This window comes from Anthonomus grandis, unplaced genomic scaffold (genome assembly GCF_022605725.1).
Source record: "Anthonomus grandis grandis unplaced genomic scaffold, icAntGran1.3 ctg00000332.1, whole genome shotgun sequence".
NCBI classification, from domain to species: domain Eukaryota; kingdom Metazoa; phylum Arthropoda; class Insecta; order Coleoptera; family Curculionidae; genus Anthonomus; species Anthonomus grandis.
This window is the reverse complement of record NW_026088465.1, coordinates 1-17,097: the sequence shown is the minus strand read 5'-3', so window position 1 is coordinate 17,097 and position 17,097 is coordinate 1. Positions and strand designations below refer to the sequence as shown.

The window sequence follows — 17,097 nt, the reverse complement described above, 5'->3', positions numbered from 1 at the left end:
ACTAACCGAGATACAAACTTTTGGTTTCCATATATGTGCACCAAAAACCCAAAGGTTGGAAGTCTGTATCTCGGCTTCTATAAGTACTAGCTTTAAAAATCCAACGGTTTTGTCTTAGTTTCGTTGTTCTGAATCCAACGAGACTATTCCCAAAGTCGTAGCTCTTTTACTAACCGAGATACAAATTTTTGGTTTCCATATATGTGCACCAAAAACCCAAAGGTTGGAAGTCTGTATCTCGGCTTCTATAAGTACTAGCTTTAAAAATCCAACGGTTTTGTCTTAGTTTCGACGTTCTGAATCCAACGAGACTATTCCCAAAGTCGTAGCTCTTTTACTAACCGAGATACAAACTTTTGGTTTCCATATATGTGCACCAAAAACCCAAAGGTTGGAAGTCTGTATCTCGGCTTCTATAAGTACTAGCTTTAAAAATCCAACGGTTTTGTCTTAGTTTCGTTGTTCTGAATCCAACGAGACTATTCCCAAAGTCGTAGCTCTTTTACTAACCGAGATACAATTTTTTGGTTTCCATATATGTGCACCAAAAACCAAAAGTTTGGAAGTCTATATCTCGGCTTCTATAAGTACTAGCTTTAAAAATCCAACGGTTTTGTCTTAGTTTCGACGTTCTGAATCCAACGAGACTATTCCCAAAGTCGTAGCTCTTTTACTAACCGAGATACAAACTTTTGGTTTCCATATATGTGCACCAAAAATCAAAAGTTTGGAAGTCTATATCTCGGCTTCTATAAGTACTAGCTTTAAAAATCCAACGGTTTTGTCTTAGTTTTGACGTTCTGAATCCAACGAGACTATTCCCAAAGTCGTAGCCTTTTTACTAACCGAGATACAAACTTTTGGTTTCCATATATGTGCACCAAAAACCAAAAGTTTGGAAGTCTATATCTCGGCTTCTATAAGTACTAGCTTTAAAAATCCAACGGTTTTGTCTTAGTTTTGACGTTCTGAATCCAACGAGACTATTCCCAAAGTCGTAGCTTTTTTACTAACCGAGATACAAACTTTTGGTTTCCATATATGTGCACCAAAAACCCAAAGGTTGGAAGTCTGTATCTCGGCTTCTATAAGTACTAGCTTTAAAAATTCAACGGTTTTATCTTAGTTTCGACGTTCTGAATCCAACGAGACTATTCCCAAAGTCGTAGCTCTTTTACTAACCGAGATACAAATTTTTGGTTTCCATATATGTGCACCTAAAACCCAAAGGTTGGAAGTCTGTATCTCGGCTTCTATAAGTACTAGCTTTAAAAATCCAAAGGTTTTGTCTTAGTTTCGTTGTTCTGAATCCAACGAGACCATCCGCAAGGTCGTAGCTCTTACGATAGCCGAGATATGGCATTTTTGATGCCCATTTTTGGCCTCAAAAACGGACGTCGAAAACGACTTTTTCAGGATTTTCAAAGTGCTCTCATTCCCTTAGTTCTGCTCGGATCCTGTTATAACCCGGTGTTTTCGTAATCTAGGTGATCCAAATAAGACGCTGGTATACTTAGTTTGATTTCGAAAAAAATCAATTTTTGGTGAAAAAATTTGATACGGGGGGGTATACCCGAAAAATGAAAAAACCCAAACTTTGAAGGTCGATATCTCGGCTTCTATGGGAGCTATCGGGAAAATTCCAACGGTTTTGTCTTAGTTTCGTCATTCTGAATCCAACGAGACCATCCGCAAGGTCGTAGCTCTTACGATAGCCGAGATATGGCATTTTTGATGCCCATTTTTGGCCTCAAAAACGGACGTCGAAAACGACTTTTTCAGGATTTTCAAAGTGCTCTCATTCCCTTAGTTCTGCTCGGATCCTGTTATAACCCGGTGTTTTCGTAATCTAAGTGATCCAAATAAGACGCTGGTATACTTAGTTTGATTTCGGAAAAAATCAATTTTTGGTGAAAAAATTTGATACTGGGGGGTATACCCGAAAAATGAAAAAACCCAAACTTTGAAGGTCGATATCTCGGCTTCTATGGGAGCTATCGGGAAAATTCCAACGGTTTTGTCTTAGTTTCGTCATTCTGAATCCAACGAGACCATCCGCAAGGTCGTAGCTCTTACGATAGCCGAGATATGGCATTTTTGATGCCCATTTTTGTCCTCAAAAACGGACGTCGAAAACGACTTTTTCAGGAATTTCAAAGTGCTGTTATTCCCTTAGTTCTGCTCGGATCCTGTTATAACCCGGTGTTTTCGTAATCTAGGTGATCCAAATAAGACGCTGGTATACTTAGTTTGATTTCGAAAAAAATCAATTTTTGGTGAAAAAATTTGATACGGGGGGGTATACCCGAAAAATGAAAAAATCCAAACTTTGAAGGTCGATATCTCGGCTTCTATGGGAGCTATCGGGAAAATTCCAACGGTTTTGTCTTAGTTTCGTCATTCTGAATCCAACGAGACCATCCGCAAGGTCGTAGCTCTTACGATAGCCGAGATATGGCATTTTTGATGCCCATTTTTGTCCTCAAAAACGGACGTCGAAAACGACTTTTTCAGGAATTTCAAAGTGCTGTTATTCCCTTAGTTCTGCTCGGATCCTGTTATAACCCGGTGTTTTCGTAATCTAGGTGATCCAAATAAGACGCTGGTATACTTAGTTTGATTTCGAAAAAAATCAATTTTTGGTGAAAAAATTTGATACTGGGGGGTATACCCGAAAAATGAAAAAACCCAAACTTTGAAGGTCGATATCTCGGCTTCTATGGGAGCTATCGGGAAAATTCCAACGGTTTTGTCTTAGTTTCGTCATTCTGAATCCAACGAGACCATCCGCAAGGTCGTAGCTCTTACGATAGCCGAGATATGGCATTTTTGATGCCCATTTTTGGCCTCAAAAACGGACGTCGAAAACGACTTTTTCAGGATTTTCAAAGTGCTCTCATTCCCTTAGTTCTGCTCGAATCCTGTTATAACCCGGTGTTTTCGTAATCTAGGTGATCCAAATAAGACGCTGGTATACTTAGTTTGATTTCGAAAAAAATCAATTTTTGGTGAAAAAATTTGATACGGGGGGGTATACCCGAAAAATGAAAAAACCCAAACTTTGAAGGTCGATATCTCGGCTTCTATGGGAGCTATCGGGAAAATTCCAACGGTTTTGTCTTAGTTTCGTCATTCTGAATCCAACGAGACCATCCGCAAGGTCGTAGCTCTTACGATAGCCGAGATATGGCATTTTTGATGCCCATTTTTGGCCTCAAAAACGGACGTCGAAAACGACTTTTTCAGGATTTTCAAAGTGCTCTCATTCCCTTAGTTCTGCTCGGATCCTGTTATAACCCGGTGTTTTCGTAATCTAGGTGATCCAAATAAGACGCTGGTATACTTAGTTTGATTTCGAAAAAAATCAATTTTTGGTGAAAAATTCGATACGGGGGGGTATACCCGAAAAATGAAAAAACCCAAATTTTGAAGGTCGATATCTCGGCTTCTATGGGAGCTATCGGGAAAATTCCAACGGTTTTGTCTTACTTTCGTCATTCTGAATCCAACGAGACCATCCGCAAGGTCGTAGCTCTTACGATAGCCGAGATATGGCATTTTTGATGCCCATTTTTGGCCGCAAAAACGGATGTCGAAAACGACTTTTTCAGGATATTCAAAGTGCTCTCATTCCCTTAGTTCTGCTCGAATCCTGTTATAACCCGGTGTTTTCGTAATCTAGGTGATCCAAATAAGACGCTGGTATACTTAGTTTGATTTCGAAAAAAATCAATTTTTTGTGAAAAAATTTGATACGGGGGGGTATACCCGAAAAATGAAAAAACCCAAACTTTGAAGGTCGATATCTCGGCTTCTATGGGAGCTATCGGAAAAATTCCAACGGTTTTGTCTTAGTTTCGTCATTCTGAATCCAACAAGACCATCCGCAAGGTCGTAGCTCTTACGATAGCCGAGATATGGCATTTTTGATGCCCATTTTTGGCCTCAAAAACGGACGTCGCAAACGACTTTTTCAGGATTTTCAAAGTGCTCTCATTCCCTTAGTTCTGCTCGGATCCTGTTATAACCCGGTGTTTTCGTAATCTGGGTGATCCAAATAAGACGCTGGTATACTTAGTTTGATTTCGAAAAAAGTCAATTTTTGGTGAAAAATTCGATACGGGGGGGTATACCCGAAAAATGAAAAAACCCAAACTTTGAAGGTCGATATCTCGGCTTCTATGGGAGCTATCGAGAAAATTCCAACGGTTTTGTCTTAGTTTCGTCATTCTGAATCCAACGAGACCATCCGCAAGGTCGTAGCTCTTACGATAGCCGAAATATGGCATTTTTGATGCCCATTTTTGGCCTCAAAAACGGACGTCGAAAACGACTTTTTCAGGATTTTCAAAGTGCTCTCATTCCCTTAGTTCTGCTCGGATCCTGTTATAACCCGGTGTTTTCGTAATCTAGGTGATCCAAATAAGACGCTGGTATACTTAGTTTGATTTCGAAAAAAATCCATTTTTGGTGAAAAAATTTGATACGGGGGGGTATACCCGAAAAATGAAAAAACCCAAACTTTGAAGGTCGATATCTCGGCTTTTATAAGAGCTATCGGGAAAATTCCAACGGTTTTGTCTTAGTTTCGTCATTCTGAATCCAACGAGACCATCCGCAAGGTCGTAGCTCTTACGATAGCCGAGATATGGCATTTTTGATGCCCATTTTTGTCCTCAAAAACGGACATCGAAAACGACTTTTTCAGGATTTTCAAAGTGCTCTCATCCCCTTAGTTCTGCTCGGATCCTGTTATAACCCGGTGTTTTCGTAATCTAGGTGATCCAAATAAGACGCTGGTATACTTAGTTTGATTTCGAAAAAAATCAATTTTTGGTGAAAAATTCGATACGGGGGGGTATACCCGAAAAATGAAAAAACCCAAACTTTGAAGGTCGATATCTCGGCTTCTATGGGAGCTATCGGGAAAATTCCAACGGTTTTGTCTTAGTTTCGTCATTCTGAATCCAACGAGACCATCCGCAAGGTCGTAGCTCTTACGATAGCCGAGATATGGCATTTTTGATTCCTATTTTTGGCCGCAAAAACGGATGTCGAAAACGACTTTTTCAGGATTTTCAAAGTGCTCTCATTCCCTTAGTTCTGCTCGAATCCTGTTATAACCCGGTGTTTTCGTAATCTAGGTGATCCAAATAAGACGCTGGTATACTTAGTTTGATTTCGAAAAAAATCAATTTTTGGTGAAAAAATTTGATACGTGGGGGTATACCCGAAAAATGAAAAAACCCAAACTTTGAAGGTCGATATCTCGGCTTCTATGGGAGCTATCGGGAAAATTCCAACGGTTTTGTCTTAGTTTCGTCATTCTGAATCCAACGAGACCATCCGCAAGGTCGTAGCTCTTACGATAGCCGAGATATGGCATTTTTGATGCCCATTTTTGGCCTCAAAAACGGACGTCGAAAACGACTTTTTCAGGATTTTCAAAGTGCTCTCATTCCCTTAGTTCTGCTCGGATCCTGTTATAACCCGGTGTTTTCGTAATCTAGGTGATCCAAATAAGACGCTGGTATACTTAGTTTGATTTCGAAAAAAATCAATTTTTGGTGAAAAATTCGATACGGGGGGGTATACCCGAAAAATTAAAAAACCCAAACTTTGAAGGTCGATATCTCGGCTTCTATGGGAGCTATCGGGAAAATTCCAACGATTTTGTCTTAGTTTCGTCATTCTGAATCCAACGAGACCATCCGCAAGGTCGTAGCTCTTACGATAGCCGAGATATGACATTTTTGATGCCCATTTTTGGCCGCAAAAACGGACGTCGAAAACGACTTTTTCAGGATTTTCAAAGTGCTCTCATTCCCTTAGTTCTGCTCGGATCCTGTTATAACCCGGTGTTTTCGTAATCTAGGTGATCCAAATAAGACGCTGGTATACTTAGTTTGATTTCGAAAAAAATCAATTTTTGGTGAAAAATTCGATACGGGGGGGTATACCCGAAAAATGAAAAAACCCAAACTTTGAAGGTCGATATCTCGGCTTCTATGGGAGCTATCGGGAAAATTCCAACGATTTTGTCTTAGTTTCGTCATTCTGAATCCAACGAGACCATCCGCAAGGTCGTAGCTCTTACGATAGCCGAGATATGACATTTTTGATGCCCATTTTTGGCCGCAAAAACGGACGTCGAAAACGACTTTTTCAGGATTTTCAAAGTGCTCTCATTCCCTTAGTTCTGCTCGGATCCTGTTATAACCCGGTGTTTTCGTAATCTAGGTGATCCAAATAAGACGCTGGTATACTTAGTTTGATTTCGAAAAAAATCAATTTTTGGTGAAAAATTCGATACGGGGGGGTATACCCGAAAAATTAAAAAACCCAAACTTTGAAGGTCGATATCTCGGCTTCTATGGGAGCTATCGGGAAAATTCCAACGGTTTTGTCTTAGTTTCGTCATTCTGAATCCAACGAGACCATCCGCAAGGTCGTAGCTCTTACGATAGCCGAGATATGGCATTTTTGATGCCCATTTTTGGCCTCAAAAACGGACGTCGAAAACGACTTTTTCAGGATTTTCAAAGTGCTCTCATTCCCTTAGTTCTGCTCGGATCCTGTTATAACCCGGTGTTTTCGTAATCTAGTCTTAGTTTGATTTCGAAAAAAATCAATTTTTGGTGAAAAATTCGATACGGGGGGGTATACCCGAAAAATGAAAAAACCCAAATTTTGAAGGTCGATATCTCGGCTTCTATGGGAGCCATCGGGAAAATTCCAACGGTTTTGTCTTAGTTTCGTCATTCTGAATCCAACGAGACCATCCGCAAGGTCGTAGCTCTTACGATAGCCGAGATATGGCATTTTTGATGCCCATTTTTGTCCTCAAAAACGGACATCGAAAACGACTTTTTCAGGATTTTCAAAGTGCTCTCATTCCCTTAGTTCTGCTCGAATCCTGTTATAACCCGGTGTTTTCGTAATCTAGGTGATCCAAATAAGACGCTGGTATACTTAGTTTGATTTCGAAAAAAATCAATTTTTGATGAAAAAATTTGATACGTGGGGGTATACCCGAAAAATGAAAAAACCCAAATTTTGAAGGTCGATATCTCGGCTTCTATGGGAGCTATCGGGAAAATTCCAACGGTTTTGTCTTAGTTTCGTCATTCTGAATCCAACGAGACCATCCACAAGGTCGTAGCTCTTACGATAGCCGAGATATGGCATTTTTGATGCCCATTTTTGGCCTCAAAAACGGACGTCGAAAACGACTTTTTCAGGATTTTCAAAGTGCTCTCATTCCCTTAGTTCTGCTCGGATCCTGTTATAACTCGGTGTTTTCGTAATCTAGGTGATCCAAATAAGACGCTGGTATACTTAGTTTGATTTCGAAAAAAATCAATTTTTGGTGAAAAATTCGATACGGGGGGATATACCCGAAAAATGAAAAATCCCAAACTTTGAAGGTCGATATCTCGGCTTCTATGGGAGCTATCGGGAAAATTCCAACGGTTTTGTCTTAGTTTCGTCATTCTGAATCCAACGAGACCATCCGCAAGGTCGTAGCTCTTACGATAGCCGAGATATGGCATTTTTGATGCCCATTTTTGTCCTCAAAAACGGACATCGAAAACGACTTTTTCAGGATTTTCAAAGTGCTCTCATTCCCTTAGTTCTGCTCGGATCCTGTTATAACTCGGTGTTTTCGTAATCTAGGTGATCCAAATAAGACGCTGGTATACTTAGTTTGATTTCGAAAAAAATCAATTTTTGGTGAAAAATTCGATACGGGGGGATATACCCGAAAAATGAAAAATCCCAAACTTTGAAGGTCGATATCTCGGCTTCTATGGGAGCTATCGGGAAAATTTTAACGGTTTTGTCTTAGTTTCGTCATTCTGAATCCAACGAGACCATCCGCAAGGTCGTAGCTCTTACGATAGCCGAGATATGGCATTTTTGATTCCCATTTTTGGCCGCAAAAACGGATGTCGAAAACGACTTTTTCAGGATTTTCAAAGTGCTCTCATTCCCTTAGTTCTGCTCGAATCCTGTTATAACCCGGTGTTTTCGTAATCTAGGTGATCCAAATAAGACGCTGGTATACTTAGTTTGATTTCGAAAAAAATCAATTTTTGGTGAAAAAATTTGATACGTGGGGGTATACCCGAAAAATGAAAAAACCCAAACTTTGAAGGTCGATATCTCGGCTTCTATGGGAGCTATCGGGGAAATTCCAACGGTTTTGTCTTAGTTTCGTCATTCTGAATCCAACGAGACCATCCGCAAGGTCGTAGCTCTTACGATAGCCGAGATATGGCATTTTTGATGCCCATTTTTGGCCTCAAAAACGGACGTCGAAAACGACTTTTTCAGGATTTTCAAAGTGCTCTCATTCCCTTAGTTCTGCTCGGATCCTGTTATAACCCGGTGTTTTCGTAATCTAGGTGATCCAAATAAGACGCTGGTATACTTAGTTTGATTTCGAAAAAAATCAATTTTTGGTGAAAAATTCGATACGGGGGGGTATACCCGAAAAATGAAAAAACCCAAACTTTGAAGGTCGATATCTCTGCTTCTATGGGAGCTATCGGGAAAATTCCAACGGTTTTGTCTTAGTTTCGTCATTCTGAATCCAACGAGACCATCCGCAAGGTCGTAGCTCTTACGACAGCCGAGATATCGCATTTTTGATGCCCATTTTTGGCCGCAAAAACGGACATCGAAAACGACTTTTTCAGGATTTTCAAAGTGCTCTCATTCCCTTAGTTCTGCTCGAATCCTGTTATAACCTGGTGTTTTCGTAATCTAGGTGATCCAAATAAGACGCTGGTATACTTAGTTTGATTTCGAAAAAAATCAATTTTTGGTGAAAAAATTTGATACGTGGGGGTATACCCGAAAAATGAAAAAACCCAAACTTTGAAGGTCGATATCTCGGCTTCTATGGGAGCTATCGGGAAAATTCCAACGGTTTTGTCTTAGTTTCGTCATTCTGAATCCAACGAGACCATCCGCAAGGTCGTAGCTCTTACGACAGCCGAGATATGGCATTTTTGATGCCCATTTTTGGCCGCAAAAACGGACGTCGAAAACGACTTTTTCAGGATTTTCAAAGTGCTCTCATTCCCTTAGTTCTGCTCGAATCCTATTATAACCCGGTGTTTTCGTAATCTAGGTGATCCAAATAAGACGCTGGTATACTTAGTTTGATTTCGAAAAAAATCCATTTTTGGTGAAAAAATTTGATACGGGGGGGTATACCCGAAAAATGAAAAAACCCAAACTTTGAAGGTCGATATCTCGGCTTTTATAAGAGCTATCGGGAAAATTCCAACGGTTTTGTCTTAGTTTCGTCATTCTGAATCCAACGAGACCATCCGCAAGGTCGTAGCTCTTACGATAGCCGAGATATGGCATTTTTGATGCCCATTTTTGTCCTCAAAAACGGACATCGAAAACGACTTTTTCAGGATTTTCAAAGTGCTCTCATCCCCTTAGTTCTGCTCGGATCCTGTTATAACCCGGTGTTTTCGTAATCTAGGTGATCCAAATAAGACGCTGGTATACTTAGTTTGATTTCGAAAAAAATCAATTTTTGGTGAAAAATTCGATACGGGGGGGTATACCCGAAAAATGAAAAAACCCAAACTTTGAAGGTCGATATCTCGGCTTCTATGGGAGCTATCGGGAAAATTCCAACGGTTTTGTCTTAGTTTCGTCATTCTGAATCCAACGAGACCATCCGCAAGGTCGTAGCTCTTACGATAGCCGAGATATGGCATTTTTGATTCCTATTTTTGGCCGCAAAAACGGATGTCGAAAACGACTTTTTCAGGATTTTCAAAGTGCTCTCATTCCCTTAGTTCTGCTCGAATCCTGTTATAACCCGGTGTTTTCGTAATCTAGGTGATCCAAATAAGACGCTGGTATACTTAGTTTGATTTCGAAAAAAATCAATTTTTGGTGAAAAAATTTGATACGTGGGGGTATACCCGAAAAATGAAAAAACCCAAACTTTGAAGGTCGATATCTCGGCTTCTATGGGAGCTATCGGGAAAATTCCAACGGTTTTGTCTTAGTTTCGTCATTCTGAATCCAACGAGACCATCCGCAAGGTCGTAGCTCTTACGATAGCCGAGATATGGCATTTTTGATGCCCATTTTTGGCCTCAAAAACGGACGTCGAAAACGACTTTTTCAGGATTTTCAAAGTGCTCTCATTCCCTTAGTTCTGCTCGGATCCTGTTATAACCCGGTGTTTTCGTAATCTAGGTGATCCAAATAAGACGCTGGTATACTTAGTTTGATTTCGAAAAAAATCAATTTTTGGTGAAAAATTCGATACGGGGGGGTATACCCCGAAAAAAAAAATTAAAAAACCCAAACTTTGAAGGTCGATATCTCGGCTTCTATGGGAGCTATCGGGAAAATTCCAACGATTTTGTCTTAGTTTCGTCATTCTGAATCCAACGAGACCATCCGCAAGGTCGTAGCTCTTACGATAGCCGAGATATGACATTTTTGATGCCCATTTTTGGCCGCAAAAACGGACGTCGAAAACGACTTTTTCAGGATTTTCAAAGTGCTCTCATTCCCTTAGTTCTGCTCGGATCCTGTTATAACCCGGTGTTTTCGTAATCTAGGTGATCCAAATAAGACGCTGGTATACTTAGTTTGATTTCGAAAAAAATCAATTTTTGGTGAAAAATTCGATACGGGGGGGTATACCCGAAAAATGAAAAAACCCAAACTTTGAAGGTCGATATCTCGGCTTCTATGGGAGCTATCGGGAAAATTCCAACGATTTTGTCTTAGTTTCGTCATTCTGAATCCAACGAGACCATCCGCAAGGTCGTAGCTCTTACGATAGCCGAGATATGACATTTTTGATGCCCATTTTTGGCCGCAAAAACGGACGTCGAAAACGACTTTTTCAGGATTTTCAAAGTGCTCTCGTTCCCTTAGTTCTGCTCGGATCCTGTTATAACCCGGTGTTTTCGTAATCTAGGTGATCCAAATAAGACGCTGGTATACTTAGTTTGATTTCGAAAAAAATCAATTTTTGGTGAAAAATTCGATACGGGGGGGTATACCCGAAAAATTAAAAAACCCAAACTTTGAAGGTCGATATCTCGGCTTCTATGGGAGCTATCGGGAAAATTCCAACGGTTTTGTCTTAGTTTCGTCATTCTGAATCCAACGAGACCATCCGCAAGGTCGTAGCTCTTACGATAGCCGAGATATGGCATTTTTGATGCCCATTTTTGGCCTCGAAAAACGTCGTCGAAAACGACTTTTTCAGGATTTTCAAAGTGCTCTCATTCCCTTAGTTCTGCTCGGATCCTGTTATAACCCGGTGTTTTCGTAATCTAGTCTTAGTTTGATTTCGAAAAAAATCAATTTTTGGTGAAAAATTCGATACGGGGGGGTATACCCGAAAAATGAAAAAACCCAAATTTTGAAGGTCGATATCTCGGCTTCTATGGGAGCCATCGGGAAAATTCCAACGGTTTTGTCTTAGTTTCGTCATTCTGAATCCAACGAGACCATCCGCAAGGTCGTAGCTCTTACGATAGCCGAGATATGGCATTTTTGATGCCCATTTTTGTCCTCAAAAACGGACATCGAAAACGACTTTTTCAGGATTTTCAAAGTGCTCTCATTCCCTTAGTTCTGCTCGAATCCTGTTATAACCCGGTGTTTTCGTAATCTAGGTGATCCAAATAAGACGCTGGTATACTTAGTTTGATTTCGAAAAAAATCAATTTTTGATGAAAAAATTTGATACGTGGGGGTATACCCGAAAAATGAAAAAACCCAAATTTTGAAGGTCGATATCTCGGCTTCTATGGGAGCTATCGGGAAAATTCCAACGGTTTTGTCTTAGTTTCGTCATTCTGAATCCAACGAGACCATCCACAAGGTCGTAGCTCTTACGATAGCCGAGATATGGCATTTTTGATGCCCATTTTTGGCCTCAAAAACGGACGTCGAAAACGACTTTTTCAGGATTTTCAAAGTGCTCTCATTCCCTTAGTTCTGCTCGGATCCTGTTATAACTCGGTGTTTTCGTAATCTAGGTGATCCAAATAAGACGCTGGTATACTTAGTTTGATTTCGAAAAAAATCAATTTTTGGTGAAAAATTCGATACGGGGGGATATACCCGAAAAATGAAAAATCCCAAACTTTGAAGGTCGATATCTCGGCTTCTATGGGAGCTATCGGGAAAATTCCAACGGTTTTGTCTTAGTTTCGTCATTCTGAATCCAACGAGACCATCCGCAAGGTCGTAGCTCTTACGATAGCCGAGATATGGCATTTTTGATGCCCATTTTTGTCCTCAAAAACGGACATCGAAAACGACTTTTTCAGGATTTTCAAAGTGCTCTCATTCCCTTAGTTCTGCTCGGATCCTGTTATAACCCGGTGTTTTCGTAATCTAGGTGATCCAAATAAGACGCTGGTATACTTAGTTTGATTTCGAAAAAAATCAATTTTTGGTGAAAAATTCGATACGGGGGGGTATACCCGAAAAAATGAAAAAACCCAAACTTTGAAGGTCGATATCTCGGCTTCTATGGGAGCTATCGGGAAAATTTTAACGGTTTTGTCTTAGTTTCGTCATTCTGAATCCAACGAGACCATCCGCAAGGTCGTAGCTCTTACGATAGCCGAGATATGGCATTTTTGATTCCCATTTTTGGCCGCAAAAACGGATGTCGAAAACGACTTTTTCAGGATTTTCAAAGTGCTCTCATTCCCTTAGTTCTGCTCGAATCCTGTTATAACCCGGTGTTTTCGTAATCTAGGTGATCCAAATAAGACGCTGGTATACTTAGTTTGATTTCGAAAAAAATCAATTTTTGGTGAAAAAATTTGATACGTGGGGGTATACCCGAAAAATGAAAAAACCCAAACTTTGAAGGTCGATATCTCGGCTTCTATGGGAGCTATCGGGGAAATTCCAACGGTTTTGTCTTAGTTTCGTCATTCTGAATCCAACGAGACCATCCGCAAGGTCGTAGCTCTTACGATAGCCGAGATATGGCATTTTTGATGCCCATTTTTGGCCTCAAAAACGGACGTCGAAAACGACTTTTTCAGGATTTTCAAAGTGCTCTCATTCCCTTAGTTCTGCTCGGATCCTGTTATAACCCGGTGTTTTTCGTAATCTAGGTGATCCAAATAAGACGCTGGTATACTTAGTTTGATTTCGAAAAAAATCAATTTTTGGTGAAAAATTCGATACGGGGGGGTATACCCGAAAAATGAAAAAACCCAAACTTTGAAGGTCGATATCTCGGCTTCTATGGGAGCTATCGGGAAAATTCCAACGGTTTTGTCTTAGTTTCGTCATTCTGAATCCAACGAGACCATCCGCAAGGTCGTAGCTCTTACGACAGCCGAGATATCGCATTTTTGATGCCCATTTTTGGCCGCAAAAACGGACATCGAAAACGACTTTTTCAGGATTTTCAAAGTGCTCTCATTCCCTTAGTTCTGCTCGAATCCTGTTATAACCTGGTGTTTTCGTAATCTAGGTGATCCAAATAAGACGCTGGTATACTTAGTTTGATTTCGAAAAAAATCAATTTTTGGTGAAAAAATTTGATACGTGGGGGTATACCCGAAAAATGAAAAAACCCAAACTTTGAAGGTCGATATCTCGGCTTCTATGGGAGCTATCGGGAAAATTCCAACGGTTTTGTCTTAGTTTCGTCATTCTGAATCCAACGAGACCATCCGCAAGGTCGTAGCTCTTACGACAGCCGAGATATGGCATTTTTGATGCCCATTTTTGGCCGCAAAAACGGACGTCGAAAACGACTTTTTCAGGATTTTCAAAGTGCTCTCATTCCCTTAGTTCTGCTCGAATCCTATTATAACCCGGTGTTTTCGTAATCTAGGTGATCCAAATAAGACGCTGGTATACTTAGTTTGATTTCGAAAAAAATCAATTTTTGATGAAAAAATTTGATACGTGGGGGTATACCCGAAAAATGAAAAAACCCAAACTTTGAAGGTCGATATCTCGGCTTCTATGGGAGCTATCGGGAAAATTCCAACGGTTTTGTCTTAGTTTCGTCATTCTGAATCCAACGAGACCATCCGCAAGGTCGTAGCTCTTACGATAGCCGAGATATGGCATTTTTGATGCCCATTTTTGGCCTCAAAAACGGACGTCGAAAACGACTTTTTCAGGATTTTCAAAGTGCTCTCATTCCCTTAGTTCTGCTCGGATCCTGTTATAACCCGGTGTTTTCGTAATCTAGGTGATCCAAATAAGACGCTGGTATACTTAGTTTGATTTCGAAAAAAATCAATTTTTGGTGAAAAATTCGATACGGGGGGGTATACCCGAAAAATGAAAAAACCCAAACTTTGAAGGTCGATATCTCGGCTTCTATGGGAGCTATCGGGAAAATTCCAACGATTTTGTCTTAGTTTCGTCATTCTGAATCCAACGAGACCATCCGCAAGGTCGTAGCTCTTACGATAGCCGAGATATGACATTTTTGATGCCCATTTTTGGCCGCAAAAACGGACGTCGAAAACGACTTTTTCAGGATTTTCAAAGTGCTCTCATTCCCTTAGTTCTGCTCGGATCCTGTTATAACCCGGTGTTTTCGTAATCTAGGTGATCCAAATAAGACGCTGGTATACTTAGTTTGATTTCGAAAAAAATCAATTTTTGGTGAAAAATTCGATACGGGGGGGTATACCCGAAAAATGAAAAAACCCAAACTTTGAAGGTCGATATCTCGGCTTCTATGGGAGCTATCGGGAAAATTCCAACGGTTTTGTCTTAGTTTCGTCATTCTGAATCCAACGAGACCATCCGCAAGGTCGTAGCTCTTACGACAGCCGAGATATGGCATTTTTGATGCCCATTTTTGGCCGCAAAAACGGACATCGAAAACGACTTTTTCAGGATTTTCAAAGTGCTCTCATTCCCTTAGTTCTGCTCGAATCCTGTTATAACCTGGTGTTTTCGTAATCTAGGTGATCCAAATAAGACGCTGGTATACTTAGTTTGATTTCGAAAAAAATCAATTTTTGGTGAAAAAATTTGATACGTGGGGGTATACCCGAAAAATGAAAAAACCCAAACTTTGAAGGTCGATATCTCGGCTTCTATGGGAGCTATCGGGAAAATTCCAACGGTTTTGTCTTAGCTTCGTCATTCTGAATCCAACGAGACCATCCGCAAGGTCGTAGCTCTTACGATAGCCGAGATATGGCATTTTTGATGGCCATTTTTGGCCTTAAAAACGGACGTCGAAAACGACTTTTTCAGGATTTTCAAAGTGCTCTCATTCCCTTAGTTCTGCTTGGATCCTGTTATAACCCGGTGTTTTCGTAATCTAGGTGATCCAAATAAGACGCTGGTATACTTAGTTTGATTTCGAAAAAAATCAATTTTTGGTGAAAAAATTTGATACGGGGGGGTATACCCGAAAAATGAAAAAACCCAAACTTTGAAGGTCGATATCTCGGCTTCTATGGGAGCTATCGGAAAAATTCCAACGGTTTTGTCTTAGTTTCGTCATTCTGAATCCAACGAGACCATCCGCAAGGTCGTAGCTCTTACGATAGCCGAGATATGGCATTTTTGATGGCCATTTTTGGCCTCAAAAAACGGACGTCGAAAACGACTTTTTCAGGATTTTCAAAGTGCTCTCATTCCCTTAGTTCTGCTCGGATCCTGTTATAACCCGGTGTTTTCGTAATCTAGGTGATCCAAATAAGACGCTGGTATACTTAGTTTGATTTCGAAAAAAATCAATTTTTGGTGAAAAATTCGATACGGGGGGGTATACCCGAAAAATGAAAAAACCCAAACTTTGAAGGTCGATATCTCGGCTTCTATGGGAGCTATCGAGAAAATTCCAACGGTTTTGTCTTAGTTTCGTCATTCTGAATCCAACGAGACCATCCGCAAGGTCGTAGCTCTTACGATAGCCGAGATATGGCATTTTTGATGCCCATTTTTGGCCTCAAAAACGGACGTCGAAAACGACTTTTTCAGGATTTTCAAAGTGCTCTCATTCCCTTAGTTCTGCTCGGATCCTGTTATAACCCGGTGTTTTCGTAATCTAGGTGATCCAAATAAGACGCTGGTATACTTAGTTTGATTTCGAAAAAAATCAATTTTTGGTGAAAAATTCGATACGGGGGGGTATACCCGAAAAATGAAAAAACCCAAACTTTGAAGGTCGATATCTCGGCTTCTATGGGAGCTATCGAGAAAATTCCAACGGTTTTGTCTTAGTTTCGTCATTCTGAATCCAACGAGACCATCCGCAAGGTCGTAGCTCTTACGATAGCCGAAATATGGCATTTTTGATGCCCATTTTTGGCCTCAAAAACGGACGTCGAAAACGACTTTTTCAGGATTTTCAAAGTGCTCTCATTCCCTTAGTTCTGCTCGGATCCTGTTATAACCCGGTGTTTTCGTAATCTAGGTGATCCAAATAAGACGCTGGTATACTTAGTTTGATTTCGAAAAAAATCCATTTTTGGTGAAAAAATTTGATACGGGGGGGTATACCCGAAAAATGAAAAAACCCAAACTTTGAAGGTCGATATCTCGGCTTTTATAAGAGCTATCGGGAAAATTCCAACGGTTTTGTCTTAGTTTCGTCATTCTGAATCCAACGAGACCATCCGCAAGGTCGTAGCTCTTACGATAGCCGAGATATGGCATTTTTGATGCCCATTTTTGGCCTCAAAAACGGACGTCGAAAACGACTTTTTCAGGATTTTCAAAGTGCTCTCATTCCCTTAGTTCTGCTCGGATCCTGTTATAACCCGGTGTTTTCGTAATCTAGTCTTAGTTTGATTTCGAAAAAAATCAATTTTTGGTGAAAAATTCGATACGGGGGGGTATACCCGAAAAATGAAAAAACCCAAACTTTGAAGGTCGATATCTCGGCTTTTATGGGAGCTATCGGGAAAATTCCAACGGTTTTGTCTTAGTTTCGTCATTCTGAATCCAACGAGACCATCCGCAAGGTCGTAGCTCTTACGATAGCCGAGATATGGCATTTTTGATGCCCATTTTTGGCCTCAAAAACGGACGTCGAAAACGACTTTTTCAGGATTTTCAAAGTGACTCTCACGAGATGTG

General features: G+C 40.4%; 1 long non-coding RNA gene across 8 annotated transcripts; it reads left to right on the top strand.

Annotated features, from left to right (window-relative positions):
• Positions 1-4,255: 4,255 nt before the first annotated feature.
• LOC126749576 (uncharacterized) lies at positions 4,256-16,137 on the top strand. 8 transcript variants are annotated; one of them, XR_007665153.1, is made up of 4 exons: positions 4,256-4,413; positions 13,143-13,257; positions 15,452-15,544; positions 15,911-16,137. It is a non-coding gene; the product is annotated as an uncharacterized LOC126749576 (long non-coding RNA). The 8 variants fall into 8 exon arrangements; XR_007665154.1 differs by lacking the exons at positions 4,256-4,413; positions 13,143-13,257 and adding an exon at positions 4,730-4,894; XR_007665152.1 differs by lacking the exons at positions 4,256-4,413; positions 13,143-13,257 and adding an exon at positions 5,665-5,990.
• Positions 16,138-17,097: the final 960 nt, after the last annotated feature.